Source organism: Pyxicephalus adspersus, chromosome 12, assembly GCF_032062135.1.
Source record: "Pyxicephalus adspersus chromosome 12, UCB_Pads_2.0, whole genome shotgun sequence".
Taxonomy (NCBI): Eukaryota; Metazoa; Chordata; class Amphibia; order Anura; family Pyxicephalidae; genus Pyxicephalus; species Pyxicephalus adspersus.
The window spans coordinates 27,381,354-27,400,903 of record NC_092869.1 but is presented as its reverse complement, the minus strand read 5'-3'; the positions used below and the strand labels follow the sequence as shown (position 1 = coordinate 27,400,903).

General features: G+C 37.2%; 1 long non-coding RNA gene across 1 annotated transcript; it reads left to right on the top strand.

Moving 5' to 3' along the window:
• Positions 1–18,586: 18,586 nt before the first annotated feature.
• On the top strand, positions 18,587–18,952 carry LOC140342603 (uncharacterized). The gene is made up of 2 exons (XR_011923107.1): positions 18,587–18,742; positions 18,802–18,952. It is a non-coding gene; the product is annotated as an uncharacterized lncRNA (long non-coding RNA).
• The last annotated feature ends 598 nt before the right edge of the window (positions 18,953–19,550 follow it).

Below are 19,550 nucleotides of genomic sequence, written 5' to 3'. Positions count from 1 at the left end.
GCAGAAGCGTCCTTAAAAAAGATATTTTCATTTTTAGTATGTTTGTTTGTTTGTTAAGTAAACCAATCACCCAACAAAATGAAGCTCACCCAGTAAAATACTAACCTGCAATCTTCACTATGCTGCCCTTCCCAGTGCCTTTACAAAGAAACTGTCCAGGCCGGGTTATTTTCCTACTGTGTATGCAGTTTGTAGCCCAAATCCCATGCATGAACTATAATTTTTGGAGTAATCCATCTGAATGCAGTTCATCAATGGAAATGAATGGGACCACAGAGCATGTGTGCAGATCTGGCTAGGTATATTTTCCTTGCATGAGTTGTATGGATGCAAAGGGATGGAGGTAGGTATTTTACCAGGCAGGCTGCACTCAGAGGCTGTAGACCTTACATTACTCTTTGTGCTACATAAACGTAATAAATACAGGAAATTGATTGCTTATTGTGATATATAAAACACAGACAATACTGGCAAATTGGCTTTTAGTGCTATGATTCATGTTGTTTTAGAGTGAATATTGGGCAACCCAGTGGAGGAGTGTTCAGCCGGATTCCATGTGCATTATCTGACCCAGTGTTCATCATCCATTGATAGAATGCCGGATACAATAGGCGATCCTGTGTACCACACTTGTTTCCTTCAAATTGCAGGACTGCTACTATGGTGTCTGGTACAGATAATAAAACTACATGTACCTGAATGCAATATATACCAGGTGGATTTTCAGTATGTTAAAAGTTGGTGATTTGAATTCCTGTAAAAAAAACTGCATGTGTGCTTTGTGATTACCTGCTTACATTATTTGAAGAATTTGTCCTTTTAAAAAGCAACAATACTGTAAAGGGAAAGTATGTTTTTATATTTTGGATAAAATTTGCTTTAATTTTTTCTGTCAAAATTGTCAATGTTTGTCCTTAAGTAAAAGTATCATCCTGCACAAATCTGTGTATTTTTCTAAATCCATCTACATTAATAAAAGCTCTAGAAGGGGATGGGGTATCAATTCACCTATTCTATGTTTAAACCAGGCCTGAGGTACTGTATATACAAAATTCAAAAGGAGGAACTTATCCCCGATGAGTGTCAAAAAAGTAGAGCATTATGGCAAAGAAGGTATAAGTACAATTTATTGACTAGAGTACTAACATAGTACTTAAATTATGTTGTTAACATATTAAAGTTCTTGAATAACTCCTGTAGGGAAATAAAGGTGAGATATACAGTATAGTCTATCAATAAAGAAGAGGTAGAGCTACATCTTGAAATACATTTCCAGGGACCCTGTAGGGCGGTCTGTGGAATCAGACTGCAATGGATTAAATAAAGCTCAAAATAAGGTAAAACAAATCTTTCCTGCAAGCAGGATGGATTTGTCATCAAATAGATTTTGGAGGTGGAAGCAGGCAGTGTATTCCTTTGATAAGTGTATAAATAAACCTGTTGATGATGTTAGCATTTAATAACCTGTATACGTGTCTGACCTGTTTGGTTGCACAGTGTGCCATGGATATCCTGTGAAAAGGTATGTTGGCCCCTATGACATCCCCTTTCCCCACCATGGCAGTATTTGCAAGTTGCCTCCAAAGCTTACTTAAATGACCCTCTATTTCTAATACAGTTCTGTAGGTGTCTAGGAGGATTACCTAGCAAGCTGTACATGTAAGTGTTGGGACGTGAACAGTGAGCCACCAGTGTTCGTAAACCTACATCTGATCACCAGCATCGTACAGCTTCCTACTGCATTATAACACCGAACTGTGTAGTCATGTGGCTTTTAAGTTTAACATCATTCTTAATAATGTGCTCAGAGGCTAGAGAGGGCATAGTAATTATATGCCATTGTGGGGGGGCATTGCAGCATATCTGCAATCCGAGCTACATGAAACCTCTACTTATCATGCTAACTTGCTGCCTATCAGCATTGTTGGGGTGATCTCTTGCAATGTGGGAGATTAGCACCTCTCTACCAGCAATTTACCACATTAAACACCTCTGGTAACCACAACATGAAAAGGGTACAGTTTCTTTAACATGGCATCCCATTGACTCATCAACCTGACAATTTTATGGCTAGAATAACGCTTTGGTACCTTTGGTAAAATGGCAATGCTGAAACACCGGGAACTTGGATCTTGTCAGCCGCATCATGGCATCTGTTTCTGGCTTTAAATACTTATTGGTGTGTATGCTTATCAGAGCTCATTATTTTTTCTTGTCGTGATCCATCTTTACATTCTGAGAAAGATCTCATAGTAAACAAAAAATATTAAGGCTAAAGAAAGTTTTTTTTTCAGTTGATGGTTCCGGAAATAGTTTTGATACCACATGTCTCAACAATCTGTACCGACATGTCTTCTATATTCTGCATCCAATACTCAAAAATAGAGATAACACTAAAATATTGGAAAACCATGGAGGAAAAACAAAGGGAAACACAAGTCCCCCTAGCACCCTAAATTCTACCCTTAGGCTTCCAATGTACTTGAATATTTTCCACAAAATGGGGGCCATACTCTAATGTCAACTATTATTAATAATAAACAGTATTTTGCGCCAACATATTATGCAGCACTGTACAATATATATGGGTTGCAAATGACAAATAGGCATACAAAAGGAGGGGGATATGGAATGGTGGGTGAGTAGTAAGGGTTTTGGAGACAGAAAACAGGTAGGCAAGTTTGAAGAGATGGGTTTTAATGGCTTTTTTAAATGAGTAGAAAGTAGGAGCAAGCCAAATGGGACAAGGAAGACCATTCCAGAGAGTCGGGGCAACCCTAGAAAAGTTTTGGAGCCTTGCGTTTGATGAGGTTATGAGTGAGGAAGTCAGTAGTAGGTCATCGGAGAAGCGAAGAGAGTGGCTAGGGTGTATTTTTCTTTCAGGCCAGAAAGGTAAGTGGGACAAGAACTGTGGAGGGATTTTAAGGCAAAGCAGGAGCTTGAATTTTGTTGAAATGGAAACCAATGAAGAGAAATACAAAGAGATGCATCAGAGGTGGAGTGGTGGGAAGCATCGTTAAGTCTGGCTGCAGCATAATAGATTGTAGAGGAGAGAGTTGGGTTAGTGGAGTACCAGACAGGAGGAGGTTACAGTAGTCCAGATGAGAGATGATAAGAGCATGTAAGGAGTTTCTGGGGACAGGTAGGGGTGGATTTTGGAGATGATGTGCAGGGGAAAGTGAGGGAGGTTAGTGATGATTTACGGGTGGAAGTGGTGGATAAGGTGGAGTGACACAGTGAGCAGACATTATGTATGGTTTTGACAATTTTATCTCTAAAGTAGGTGGCAATGTCTTAGGCAGGGAATAACAGGTATGGGGTTTAGGAGGGAGTCAGTTGTTGAGAAGAGGCTGCGAGAGTTAGACGCTTGTAAGGATTTGACATTGGCAAAATAATTTTGCTTGGCAATAGCGAGTTAAGTGTTTCTTAAACCTGTGTTTGCATACTCAGCAAAATATGTTTTCAGGTTTAATTGTAATGCCATTACATTACTGCAAAACAAATTATTATTAATGGGCATGACTGTCACCAGATCTTGATTTTCAGATTAATCTTAGGTTTTAATGTCTCTAGAAAAAAAAATAAGTTCCTGGAAATTACTGGGTTGTTAATTGTTGAAAGCGAACTTTAAAGAGTTAAAAGGTATTTATGCTTAATATGTAAGCATGATAAAAATGTGTTATTTGACTATAAATGCTCCAGCTTATGAAAATCAAAACCCACATGGCTTTATATTGCTGTTCATTTTCAAATTTATTAAAAGGCATTAAAATGTAATACTGTTAAATCGAAGCTTATTGTAAAACTCATTGAAAATCATTGCAGGATTCCACCTGATGTTATCATTATTTGTATAGATTTATGCTAGGTGACACTTACCACTGCTCCTGAATTGTTTGATATTGTGTTGCATTTTTTTTTTTTTTATTACCAAGAGACTAGAATAGCAGACCCATGGGCTAGTATCCCTATAGCTAATGTCCGCTAATATGCCATTTAGCTCTAGGGAAGCTGTAAGAACACCAGCACAATACTGACAGGCATTAGGTTCTTCCACGCTACAGCTGTCCCCAGTAAATGGCACTAGAAAGGAATCAGTTAATGAAAGTTAGAGTCATAGTCTTAAATTAAAATTTATTTCCTTTGTTCCCTACCTTGGTTTTATTTATTTGCACTTTAATTTCTAGTTTGAGTTAGGGTAGATCACCATTGCCTTCTTGGGGAAAAAAAAGTAGAACATATCTTTAAAACATGAACATTTGCCCATGCATTACCTTTTAAGGATGCTGCAAATATAGAAAAATGTAAAATGCATGGTAATGCTCCCCAAAACACACTCAGATCATTATGTCCTGCAGTGCCTCTATAACCTGAGTTTTGTAGCCCAGAACAGAACTGGACATAGCTAATATCACTTTCTTTCCAGATATATACTTCAGGTCTCACACAGTCTCTACTTTCACACACTGTCCACTACCTTATGAATGTGTGCGATGGTGTAAAAATATGAGAACTCTGTAGTTAAGATGATTATATTTATAGTCACAATTGGGTTTATAAAATAACTAATTTTAAGGTTGTGTTTATTTGTAAGAATAATAAATCTTAAAAAGTTCTCTAAGCATCTGTGTATTAGCAAGATCTGATCTTGCTAAGGGCCTAACTAATCTGGCAGAACAAGAAGAGATACTTTGGAAGCTTGGGATGCCATTGCGGGGTCATGGGTCACCTATGAAATACTGAAAGTGGTCCATAAAATTTGGCATGCTTTAACTCAATGTATTAGTTAGGTGTCTATCTCAAATGATCAATCCAATGCCCTACCATCTGTAATCCACAAACCTACAACCTGAAAGACCTAATACTGCCCAAACCTAATTTTTATATCCATAATCATAACTTCTTATTTAGCCTACTCCTACTCTCCCCCTTTACCAAAACCTTATCCTAGCACTAATCCATTTATCAGGTGTCTTTACTAGGAGTGGTAGTAGAAAAATAACTAGAGATTTCCAAAAAGCTGTGCCACACAGCTAGCAATATGTACATGCCATATAACTAATCATCATTGCAATGTAACAAGTGTAATTCGAAATCCCACTATATGTAATAGGCATCTATTGAGCTCAATACTGATCACACATTTTTTAACCAGAGACCCAGTAGACTGGAACAATAGCATTGTAATCACAAAAATCACTTTCTAAACACAATAACTGTTCCAAATACGTATAGTACACAGTTGAATGCACAGCTTAATAGCCTCATGTATACAAGTTATAATAAACAGTATCCATCTTGAAGACTTAATTTAGTTAGTATAGGACAAACTAATGTTTGCATCTCGACATCTATAGTAAACATGTATGATGCTATTAAAAGAGATTTGAATCTTTTCATTGCCATTTTCAGTGTTATTTTCCAGCAGTAATTAGTGAGACTAGTTTTCTACCTTGAGGCTTTCTCTTCGTATTTCTGGGTTTTAATGAGTCTAAGTATCTATGTTAATGCCTTCCTGTGGCTAATACTCTTGTATTATTAAACAGAAGTTTATTTGGAATCTTTCAGTGGTTATTACACAAAGTACTTCTTAAACCGTGATTTGCCTTGATCATTATGCATTCTCCTAATGTGTGGTAAAATATATTTTAGGAAAAGGCTGAAACGGCAAAGACTGACTGGAAATGGTAGGAAGAAAGAACAAAGAACAAATGCTTGCAGATATGGAAGGTGGCCATTGTATGCCCTTCTCTGTCTTAAATATAGTGACAGATTTACAAGTAATAGGAACCTTCAGTCCTTGAATGTGATCAGTACTACTTAGTGTAAGCAGAGAATGTAATGGCTGTTACTGACACCAGGCACCTACTGTCAAACACTAGGCACCCAGGGGGGTAGCAGGCTTTTTTAGGCGATTGCCTGTGCAAAAAGTTGCATGCCTAGCTTGTGCAAGTGCAAGTTTTTATCTTCTTGATTTTTCTTTCCATTTGAATTCACTTTTAAAAATTGCTTCATGTATAGGCAGATCAAATTCAAGTTAATGGTGGAGGCATTCTGAAGAAATTGCTCAGCAATGTTTCCACCTCCTACTGCCTGTCACATAAAAGATAATGAATTGATCCTTTTGGTCTAACAGTGTCCATTTTTTCTAAGCAGTTTTGAGCAAAAAAAGCACTAAATCCGCTTCCAAAAACCACTAGTCTGATCTAAAGCACAACCATTGTAAAGCACTAAATAACAGTAAGGTATATACAATAATCACAAAAAAAGTTTATTTTGTAATAACGTAAAAAATCAAAGCCTAGTATGGCAGTAACATGATACATATGAAATCACAAAAAATACAAAAACATAAACTGTAAAATAACATAGTAGAATCAACTAACATGGGGTCAACAGCTAAATGATACTAATATTCAGGTGAAATGTGAAAATCCAAACACGTTTCGTAGGATAACCCTGCTTCTTCAAGGGAAATATCACATATGATACATAGGAAACCCCATTCACAAATTTGAAAATATTCACAAAACAAAAAGAAGGGTTTTAAAACATTAACAGATTTTCCAGCTATAAGATATGGAAAAAGCATTCAAAAATATTAAAAATATTTTTATTCCTGGGTGGTGGAAAAAGCACTGAGCATTTCAATGTCAAACATTCCAAGGTGGTTAATAATTCCTTGTCATTTTTAAACACTTAGAACATTAATAGGAACTACAAATGCCTGTATGAGTTTGGCAACATTGGTTCTGATCCCCTAACACAGGGGGCCCCAACCCCCTATCCACTAGTGGGCCACAGCTCTGGCCCGTGCACCCCCCAGCGGGTCGGGAGAAGGAGTGTACCGGCCAGAGCCACAGACCACGTTTGCCATACGCATTGCAGGCTCAGGGTGGTGGGAGAGTGGGAGGGTTCTGGCATCATGACATCACTCTGGGGGGAAGTTTTTTCACCTTTGAGTGACATACGGCTCCCAGCGCATGAGCAGTCTGGAGTCTATGAGCTTAGTGGTCCGTGAGCTCCAAAAGGTTGGGAACCACTGTCCTATCACACAGGCCTGCAGCAAACACCTGCACACCCTTTCCTTTGAACGTTTTGTCTTTTCTGTGCTTGCCATGCCTCACTCTGTTTCCTGCATATTACTTTGAATTAAAGAATCCCGCTAAATCCAATAAAAATTGGGTTTAATAAAGTAACTTCAACTAGGATTGTAAATTATACATCCAGGCTTGTATCTATAGTCAGCAAAAAAAAAAAAAAAGAAGGCTTCATCCCATACAATTATTGTTTTTCTCGGAGGAAATACATTCATCTCATATAAGCTTTCATGGCCATAATTTTCTAAGCCAGGTAATGCAATTTAAATAAATTAAAAAAAAACACCGTGGTGCTGTTTTGGGAAGCAAAAGGTTGAATATCTGCAGGCTTCGGTGATTTCTATACAGTCTTAAAGCAGAACTAAAGTTACATATTAAAAAAACTGCGAGCAGGCAGGTTTATTATTACGGAAGGGACAGGCAATGTCTTTTCTGCAATAAAACAACCGTACCTGCTTGTTCACAATCTTCTTTATAATGTACACTGAGCTGTGTATGGCTGCCAATGGAATGAACTAACTGTGGTGCCCATGCATAGGAGTTACGTCTTTCCTGCCTGGCCAATCAAGATGGACAAAAAAAAGAGTGAGGAGAGGGAAAGTTTAGTTATAATTGTGAACCGGCAGGTAACTTTGTTTTATTGCAGAAGACACATCATCTGTCAGATGATCCTGCCTGCTCACAATTTATTTTTATCTTTACTTTTATGTACATCTAAACAGTGATCTAAGACTTTTAAGTATAAAAAAAGGGAATTTTTCTTTTAAGAGTAGAAATACAGAAGAACCCATCATGCCTTCTCTTCTTAGATCTTTGTGAGCAGTTGCTTATCAGCATTTAATCTTTGTCACACTTTATACCTAATCGGTAGCCAAGCTGCAGTACACCGGTTATCTAGGGCAGGTTTGTGCCTACAGGCACCACTGAGACCACTTTGCTGACAGATGAAGAGTAGGTTCTTTTAGGTCAGCCTCCTTGTATTGAGGACTAGGCTTTAAGATATCTGTGTAATGGCCGTAGAGTTTGTTCAATGTACTTTTAAAATGCTTAGAATTTTAACGCTGCTTTTTTTAACCATTCTGCATTAACCACTTAAATTTCCAATAATTATGATTCCTTCATTTATAAAACAGGCTGTTCCTTTGCACACCATGAGCATACAAACATGAAATCTCAGAAGAAACATGCATAGTTAGGCTGCTATTTCCAAAGTAGGGTGCTTGCATACCATCCAAATATCAATCACACATTTGTAGAAAATTTGGATTAAGCACAGCAAATAAAACAATAGCAAGAGGAGTTTTTTCATATATGTACAGGAAGTAGCATAAAAAAGCCTCTTCATCAAAGACACATCATTTAGTAGGGTATAGAGAATTATAAAAATAAAAATATTTGATACATTGATGAGAAATAATAATGGATGTAACCCTGCCAGCAAAAAAGGAGGTCCTGGAAACCTGTACAAAAGACTCATTTCTGAAAATGAATCTAATTAAGTATTCCCACCATGATCTCTTAAAATAGTGCTGCAGATTCCTGTGTGTTGGCCAACACAGCATGTCATAGCACCAGAAGTAATGTCATGCCTCATCACTTCTGGTGTGACCAGGGTCCTGGACAGCATCAACCAAGGGGCTGGATCAGCCTTTCTCAACCTTTTTACCCCTGAGAAACCCTTAAAACAATTTAGAGGCCTTAGGGAACCAAGGTCAATGGGAAAAAATTGGTGGAAATTGGTAAGAATGCCCCCCTTACCAAAAGCAAACCATGCTACTGATTCTGCCAAATGGCATTAGCACCGAGCCAATGAATTCACCATCACATGGGAAATCAATCAACAAAGCTTGCAAACCCTTGCAACCCCTGGAGGAACCCTTTAATTTCCACAGAACCCTGGTTGAGAACAACTGGGCTAGGCAGTCTGTGCACAGGATAAGGTTCATACTTGTTCATACATTTCACTGCATTATTTTCTATGCTCCCTCCTTATTGGTTGACATTAGAGAAAAGTTAGTTTGGACTTAGGATACTTTAAAAGATAGTGCATGATAAAGAAAACACTCAAACCTACAAACGTTAAAAAAAAAACACTTAAGGTAGCCTTAACATGTAACCTATACATATGTTTGCAAGGTAACGTTGCCAACTGCTTTCTAAGAAGACTGTTCACCTTCAGCCAGTTGCTCACACAGCTGTACTGCCTCTAATACCCATAAGCCAACTGGAATGCCGTCTACCTTAAAATTGCTTCTCATCAAAGTCTATTTTATTGTTTGCTGCATTAGGTTTACATCAAACAGGCTCAATGAAGTAATATTAATGATTAAATTATGGTGTTTTTTTGCTGGACATTTAGGAAAGTTAACAAGTTTATAACATGGGGCCTCTACTATAATTACAAGATCCAAAGTGTGGTGGTCAGTAGGAAGAACACCCTTTGCATTGCTGGTCAATGGGCAGAATGTCACCTTTAAAAATAGCCAAAAAGACCCCTAGCAACCTCTGACATAACGCTAGTTGTTAAACACTGCATTAGACATTACAAGTCTCAGATTTGAGTCTACTATTGGTCTAGACATGCTATATATCCAATATTAACCACATTTTACATATTAATATTTTAGCATAATAATTAGGTAGCATTCAGTTGATGTGCTACATTTACAAATAAATACATTTCCATATTGTACAAATTGTTTTTTTTTACAACATGAAGCCACATTATTAAGATTTAGGTTTGCAAACCCACGTAAAAGATCCCTTTTATATGGATATTTAAAAAAAATATATATTGACAAGACTAAGTATTCTCTTAAAAAAAAACCTATCATAGAAATATTAATGTGAAGAAAAGAGCAGGTATGCTTCATATATCAGGAATCGCAGTGCTAGCGATGTGTCACAGATCAACTTCTTTCAACATTACTGACAACATTTGACCTTGGACTTTCCCTGTCAGCAAATCTAATTAAATATCCTAAACCATGGCATGAATCTAATTTAGTCTTTAGACCGATTACCAGCAGTGCATTAAAATACTATGAAACTGGGCTGTCATACATTAGACAGAGTTTGCCATCGGGAATGTTGGAGGAAAGAAAATATCCATCAAAATTGTAATTTTCACTGGATGATCGTGCATCGTTTCTGTGCCATAGACAAAGTGTTGAGGCAGCATTACTTAAAAAATGTGGAATTTTCTGCATTAAAGATGGCTGCTTCGGAGGTGAGAGTAAGCTGCTAACAAGCAGAAAATATACTCAGTTTAATGGGAATTCATTCTGAATATTACATGTTACAGTCAAGAATCAGATCTTCTACTGAAGAGCGGCAAATGATTCTGGGTAACTTTTTTTAATTATTAAAAAATTTCAGTTTTTTTTCATGCACATCAAGGTTGGTTCTAGGGGAGCCAAATACCTTAACTAAATGTTTTTGGGATGTAGGTGAAACTAGAGTTACCATGGGAAAGGTAAGAGCAGGTACTGAAGGAGCTGTGCCATTCTAACATTGCATTTTTTTTACCCCAGTTCATCCTTTACCACCTCCACCTGTTTAAAAAGATTTCCAACATCCATCCATGATGTTCCTAGTCCTCTTCCTCACCCTGACACTTTTCCCATGCATATGAGTAAATTAGCCCATTATCAAAACCTCCATAACATGACCCCTGGATCTGATGCTTTGGAATGAAATGGCTTTGTTGGTCCAATCTTCACCTCTCCCATCCCACCACTACCAATACGAGCTGTGATTGTACTTAGGAATAAGTTAAATCTAATACTGAATTGAAAAAAACTTTACCTATCAGCATCCACTACTCCAGCTTATTCTTCTCACTATTTTAGAAATTGTAGAACTTTCTTTGACATTTAAGAATGTATATGGAGAAGTGTCTATTCACTTTGCCGCTGCTTACTTTGACCTAGGCATAGCTCCAGGAAGATTTGAACTTTCCATTCTGTAAGGTCTAAGGCTTTTGCAGACTCTAGATTTTCATTGCTCATGGTGATTGTTATGGTCTCAGTTGAAAAGCTACAGTAGCATTAGTATAGTTGTCCAAAACACATAGTTTAGTGATCTGCTATGTTGCTAATGGCAGCTATTGTTAACTATTAGGGGGGATGCAGCAGGGCACTTATATATGGAGAGTAAAGGCCATAGCTTACCTTTTCCCATACCTGTAATCTAATATGCTCCAGCACCATCAAATAATGAAGAAGGATAAGGAGGACAGCTCTGGAAATTGGACCTAAGAAAACATATTAGCATTTGGCAGTTGTTGTATTACAATATCAACAGGTTACTTTCACAAAGTTATTTACTGAAACCCATTTTAATATAATACTTCCAGAGACAACTGCAAAATTTAGTTATATTACTGTACCAATCTCTTACTTCCTGTTGTGTCTCAAAGACAGGAAGTAAGTGGAATTTCCCCAATGTATCCTGTCCAAAATGAAAATTTTCTGTTTTAGCTAGAGGACCATTTTATTTTTCAGATCACCTTTCAATAAATATTTGCACAGAAATATTGTAGTATAACTAGAGAATAGGACAACCATGAGCCCTGTACAAGTCTTTTTAATCTCGGAAGCATTTTTCCACATAAACTACAGGTTTGGAATACATAATGGACTTCTGATTGTAATGAAGATATCAGCTGCACAGTGCAATGCGTGCCACCCAATTTCATTCAGACAGCGGCAGAAAATCTCTGCCACTCAGTGTGAATTTGTCTGGTAATTACTTTGGATTAAAATCTACTACAGTGCTGCAAAGTAAAAGGCTAATCCGTCCATTTCAGTAACTGAATCATTAACTAGCTGTATTCCAACGCACCTCTCTATCATCCGACATGGTGCACATCCATGTTGTTTAAGTGGTGTCATTCGTGAGAACAAAAGCTTTTCTTATTATGAAAGGTGATGTTATATTATGCTTTTTGTTAGTTTTGATCTTTTATTTATTTTTGTTCCCCAGGAGATAACAGTTTGGTTTCTAATCCTTTGTATGATTTGGGAATGTTGGACTCTGCCAGTAGCACTCCCACCACATCCTTTGAAAATCAAGGTCATTCATTGTTTAGATTTCTCTGGTGTACCACCTCAGAAGAGATAATGTCAGACACAGCACAGCTGCCAAACCACTGATAAGGAGCTAGCCAGTAAGATGTCTCTGATGCCTGCATGTAAGAAAACCAGCCATTAATTAAACCCAGTCTCTAAAATACTTCAAAAAGTCTGTCCTATTTACTGTCATAATACCAAAAATCAGCTATAGTGGATTAGATTGTGGGGTGTCGAACAGACACAAAACATATATTTTTACCAGCTGATGTGCCAAGTTACCCCTTGCTTTATCTTCCCTGAAATGCATGGCATATACAATATTGGCCCAGGCAGAGTCAGGCCTGCAATATTGGCAAAATACTTTCATTGATACTCTGGTCTCTAAAGTTATGTACACATGATACAGTTTTGTATTGTGTTGCTGGAAACAATATTTTTTTGACCAATGACAGTAGAACAAATGAGGCCTGTACACACAGTACTGTTCTGTTCTATGGAGAGGGGAGGGGGGAGATGAGTTGGAGGCTCCCCGCTCTGTTGGTTGGCTCCCTGCTCGGTTGTTCATTGATACACCAGGATGAGTTGAACAACATTGCTGGGTGACCGCTGTACACATGCTAGATTTTCATTTTCTATAGGAAATGACAGCAAATTTTCCTAGTCAATCGTTTAGTAATCGGCCATGATAGGATCATGTGGAGAATACAGCACATATGCAAAATCAGTGTCTCTCAACCAGGGTTCCTCCTGAGGTTGCTAGGGGTACCTTGAGCAATGAGCAATTTCTGGCTTTCAGAACTGTCACCACTGGATATCTGTAAACGTCGCATTCTTCCTACTGACCACCACACTAAAGTACTGTTGTAGATAAGTAATTATAGTATGGGTCCCCTCATGTTACAAAGGTTGAGAAATTGCTCTAGATGATGAAGACTGGTTGTCTCAAGTAAGAGTTAAGAGAAAAAAAGTTTGGTGCAGATTAGACACATTTAATAGTGTCCAACATTTCCAATTTTTCAACTGCTAATTTGTACATGGTTGAGTGTTAACTTTAAATATAAATCAAGAAGATAAAATTGTCAAATTCACTTCTACTTTAAAAGCAATACCGAAATATTTCAAGTGAACCACTACCAATCACATACAAAATTAATTGAAATTACCAAGGAATTAAGCCAATTTAATTGAGTCTAAAAGAATTGTTTGTAGAAAAGCAGTAGTGTACCACCTGAAACAATGCCATGCAACTTTCTGTAGTTGCTTCCTGAATCACCAATCACATACTTTCAAGGTTCCTCCAAATGTGATTAAGGGCTTTATTTAAATAACAGTGAATCTGACATTCACTCAAACATTGTCTGGTGGGAATCAATTACTGCCATTGAAACACATGGACAGAGAACTAAGAGGCCCGGCATCTGTGTCAATTTGTCAATTAGCCACAGTTCGTGGAACCTCTGGAAATCTCTGGAGGAATACTGGTTAGGAATGGCTGGTCTAAAACCAATTTGAAGGGAGAAGACAATTACCTACCACTATGTTTTTGGGATGTATTACAGGTAGTCCCCAAGTTAAGGACATCTGACATATGGACGACTCCTAAATTTGAACAGGGCTTCCCTGCTTGTTCCTGTGCAGAACAGAGGCTTGGGGCGGATCACATGACTTGCAGAAGAAATCTTTTGCAACATTTTGAAACTAATGACCAAGACAAACTCTACAGTTGTTTCTTTTTGGATATCAAAGCACAGCTTGCTTCAGAAGTTAATGTCTAGGCTTCACAAAGTTTTTTTTTGTTTTTGCTTGTTTTTTTGCTTTGTTAAAAAAATCAAATAAAGCCCAAAAAAATCAACTATTTCATATATTTAGTTGCAGAGTTTGTTTTTGTCTATAAATTATTATTTGTTCATTAGTATGCTAAAAATGTATCTACTCCATACAAGTCAGTTCTGTAACACAGATGTTTTCCTTGCATACCATAGCCCTCTCCTCGTCTGGTAGTGCCTGAATACTGTCTGCGCTGGCCCAATTCCTATCCTCTTCCCTTAACTTCTTTAGGTTTCTTTTTATGGAGTTGCCAGGGGACTGCAATACAGTGATACCTGAGTAACAGCTTAGAGCAGGGTTTCCCAACTAGGGTTCCTGCAGAGGTTGCTAGGGATTCCTTGAGTAATGGGCAATTTGTGCCTCTCATGTGAGTCTAACCAAAACCAATTATCCATTTGGATATCTGTAAGGATGGCATCTTTACCTGGATATACCCTTATTGTCCCATATGGGCAGTTACAGATAGAGGAATGCCATATGTACAAAAAAGCTTTGCTTTTTAACTTTGTAATATTTTCCTATTCTATGTGGAATTTAACGCTTCATTTTAACGTTTCATTTACGGTTTATATTTTTCTGTAATATATATATATATATATATATATATATATATATGTATAAATAAATAATGTTTAAAAAAAAAGAAAGAATAGCTTTTTATGGCAGACTAATGTTTTAAAAATCCTTAAAATCCTTTATTGTAAACCAAAATAATAAAAGTTTTATATGAAATACCTACAACCAAAATATCATAAAAAAGATCAGAAGACATAGTTTCCCGCAAGGTATTGTCTTCAACATAAATTCAGAAATAGGGCTCCTTACCTATTTTTGGAGACCTTTTGGCTAATTACCTATGTAGCCAGACCTTATACTGTTGATAAGATGTTCAATATGTGAACTAGAGTCTCATGCCCAAAGCGTTTCACCCCAGTGGGCTTCCTCGGGGGATAAGAGACCTTTAAAATTGTAACAATGTAGGGTATTAGCTAATATATAGCAGCTGATTATTTCACCATATATGCAGTATATGTCACTTAAATAAGTCACTTACTTAATACAATGTGGATGTGAGCAGCAAAAAAGGCAGGCTGTATATTTCCTATTGAAACAAGGTAAGTGTTCCAATGATAAAAACAACACAATGAAAAGAATGTTCTGGAAATAGAAAAGGATAATGTAAAGTAAATACAAAAGAGGAATTACTTGTTTGGTATGAACGTTTGGCTAAGAGTTATAAGAAAGGAAGAAAAGAATGTTATCAAAGTAAAGTCATTCCAAAATGATAATATCTATGAAAATGATAATTCCTATTGCAATATAACACCATCCTGTACCGATCTCTCAAATGTTCTCCTTCTATGTGACCTGTCTAGTAATCTCCCTATGAAGACTACAATGGCTGTGCCGATGCAAAGTGAACACACATGGCCGATGTTTTTCGCTATGAAGATATCTGCTAGAAATGCCATACTACCTTCAATGGAGTGAATTTGTAGACTCAGTGATAATTGTATTTTTACATCCCTTTTGTATTAGTTTTCCTATTTCTTGGTTCTTTTTTGCATTAGTAATTTTTTTTTGTTTTTCCCTTCTCATTATACTCCTTTGTCTTTTATGTGCAATAGTATTTTGGTATTGTTTGTTACTGGCATAAAATGCACAAAAAGTGCCAAAAATCATTCATTAAAACAATTATTTTTATAACAAATGTATTAATTATGCAATATTTATTAACAAATTATACTTATAGTATATTGAATATTAACCAGTTGAAATGTTGTAAGGTGGCTATAACATATTTGGTATTATACTGATTTGCATATGGATCCTTAAGGAATTTTAAATGTATTATAAAAAATGCATATACATTATCATATTTCATAGTATATGTATATCATAGTATATGGATGTGGCTCAGCTAAGTTCTGGATATGTTCTAAACATCATTCAGTTTTACATCTACTTTAAAAGAAGGTTTAAATAAACAAAGATGAATTGAAATGATGTAAAACACCCATTTTCTTAAATCCATTATTACCTGCATTTTGGGGTTGAAAACAGATTTGAAAACAGACATGGTTGCTGTTGGGATATTAAAATGAAATAAAAACACAAGACAGGCGTGGAAGTGTTTAACCATTTTATTTATGGTCTGTGTGCTCTAATATTCAGACCAGGCCTAGGGCAGCTCATCATATATAACATTGTTTCCAGTTGCACCAAGCCGGCTTGGTAATCTTCACTTTAATATTAACATACAAACCAAAATAAAAATGAATCCCATTAGCTTCTGGCTCCAGTTTAAATAATTTGACATACAATAATTTAATAACAAAAAGGAAAAAAAAGTAATAAAACATGATACAATCACAGTAAATGGGTAATTAAAACAGTAGGCTTGCACAATGTTAACCTCTTCTCTGCTCGAGAGGTTCTAAATTCATTCAGTTCGTAGTTTCTAATTTGGGTAGGCATATCTGTAAAATATGGGGTTGAGGGAACCAAGCTACATGTCTAATTTAAAAGCAGCCCCTACCATCTATTTGTAGGACAATCTCTCTTTTACTATACTTGTAACAATTACAGATTTGTTTCTTTTTTTTGGAAAGCGTGCAAGATTAATACGAAGATTAAGTCACATACACACCATACATTCTGGAGCTGTACAATAACAAAGACAATCCATACTGCCTTAACCCACTACCCAAAAACATTTGGAAAGGTTTTGGCCAAAGCCATAAGTTATGCAAATAAAACTCATTGGGCACATTGGCTCTCCAGCTAAAGACAATTGGATTATATACAGATTCTGTTACAATTCTGATACAAAAATTTAATAACAAAAAAAAGAAAAAAGTTTTCACAGTAAATGCGTAATTAAAGCAGTAGGCTTCCACAAACATTTGGAAAGGTTTTGGTCAAAGCCATAAGTTATCCAAAGCCTCCATTGGATAATATACAGATTCTGTTTAATTATTTGTTTACTTGATTTATTGGTAGACTCCTTTTACAAGCTAAATCAGCCATTGGTTTCCTATTCATTTAATATTCTTTAGTATACCGGCCTATTTGTATAAACTTTCAGGTATGATTACTTTCTACGGGCATTACAAATGGCAGAAGGTCCCAGTCTATATTCCTATTTGTAGCTAGAAGCCTTGCAGCAGTTTAATCTCAGAGCTCTGACAATGTGCTGTTAGTCAAAGTGATGATCTCCCAAATCAGTTTCTTGTCATGTGATCATTATGAGAAGCTAAACATACTAATTACATATTTTTTTTGCATTAAAAAAAATAACCTCTGACTTAGATGCAAGGAAGGAACAATGAAAACTGTCTAGCACTTAATGTACACATGTAAAGCCAAAACAAAATTGTAGTATTTTGCAACATATATTTATATAATATAATGTTTGGTATAGAGAAGAAGTGATTCCTGCTTCATGGAGTGCTGTGCATGCCAGGCTACCTAATACAAGGCTGGCTTCAGGTCTTCACATGATCGGGGGCTCACAAGTTTGTTGTTGAGGGTTCACCATTCTGTACTTGCTGGTCTACCAGAAAATGGCTGCCTGATAGACCCTAACAACCATGTGATCGCAGAATTCTGATTGGCTAGCTGTTTTAGCACTAAACCTGCAGCTCTACAAGAAAATGGCCACCAAGGTCAGGGACACTTTGTTGCCTTGTCAACCATTTTCTTATATTGCAACAGGGGCCTGGACCACATTAAATACATGGCAGTACTAATAGGCAGATACTCCCAGTGACATTCACCACTGACCGATCCCTCAGGGACATGGCAGGGAGATTCACCACTACCAGGTTCCATAGTGACAGTGACATTACTTCACCAGGTAGGTAGCTTAATATTTAGAGGCAGCTGCGACATCCCCTTGAGGACCCTGCAGGCATTCCAAGGACAACTCATGCAGTTGGACAGCCATAAAGGACCCCATAGCTGAGCATCTCCCATAGCTCCCCAATAGCTGTTGGCAGTTAATCCCTGGGGGGATGTAACATTAATCAATTAACCTTTTATTTCATCATTACATTAATAAAGATGTCGCTTTACATACACCCACCTCTACAAATATGCATAGATGACGTTTGAAAATTGATTTTGAGAAATAGAATCTGCCTGATCCTGTGCTGTTTATTCAACCAATCACGTTGCTCATTTCAAAAAAATTTGCATATTGCAAGCGCTTATGGGTAATGTGCATTTTAATCACAGTTATTTGCTTAACTAATTTTTTTTTTTTTTCTTTTGTTAGTGAAAACTCATCAGAAGGAATAGTGATAATTTTAATGACCAAGGATCTATATAATGGGGGGAAAAAAAAAAAGTTGGTCTCCATGAGTTGCTGGTTATGGAGGCTTGAGTGGTATAAATACTGTTCGCGTATCATTAACAGTTGGGGTAAACATTGCCGAGCGTGGAGCATTGAATGGGATGGATTGAAGTTCATGGCATTGTTGCATGTGCAAATATAGGAGCTCAATGGCTGCGTTGCCTGGCTGGCTGCAAGCAGGAAGGTACACAAGCCTCATAGGCAGGTTGGTTGGATGTGAGGTAAGGGTAGCAAAGCAGATAGGTATAATGTACACAAGCCTCATAGGTAGGTTGGTAGGATGTGAGGCAAGTGTACATTTCAACCTCTCTCACCTCCCACTGCAGATCATCCGGCAAAGCATAATGTACACAAGCCTCATAGGTAGGTTGGTAGGATGTGAGGTAAGTGTATTACAACCTCTCACCTCCCACAAAGCACTGTACACAAGCCTGATAGTGAGGTAAGTGTATAATACAACTTGCCTCACCCCCACTGCATACCATCCAATGAGTCACAGCAGGTAAAGGCTGCCCTGGTAGGTTTAATGTACACAAGCCTCATAGGTAGGTTGGTAGGATGTGAGGTAAGTGTACTACAACCTATCCCCCCTTTTACTTCCCACTGCATATGATTATGGCACATACTTACCTTGTATAAGTCCATTACCTGTCATCACTGCAGGGATGGGAGCTGCCATCTTGTCATAACAAAAGCTAATAATCTTTACTTGCTCTTTAATGATGGGATTTTAACACATATTAAAAATGAACATACTAGCAAACTGCGAATACAGTTTGGCAATCAAAAATCCTGCAACCTCCGGACCTGAGGAGTGCGGGATATTTGAAAATTATGGATTTTTTTATACTTGCCTCCACACACAGGTCAGCCTTCCTCTCACAACACCAGCGGACATCTGGCACAGTTCTAGGAAGCAGGCAGCAGGGACATATCAATGTGTATTTAGTTTAGCAAGTATGACCCAACAGCTTTTCTGCAGAACAGTGCCATCAAAGAAATAGGAAAAAGAATTCTATATATATAGGTTTATATAGCTCTGACATATACCAAAGTTCTGTACAGAGAACACTGAGCCAGTGCCATCAGTCTTTGTACAGAGGAGCTGACACTCTAATGTCCCCCCCCAGTCGCACGCTATTATTATACATTTATTTAGCTCTGACATATACCATATTGCTGTACAGCCAG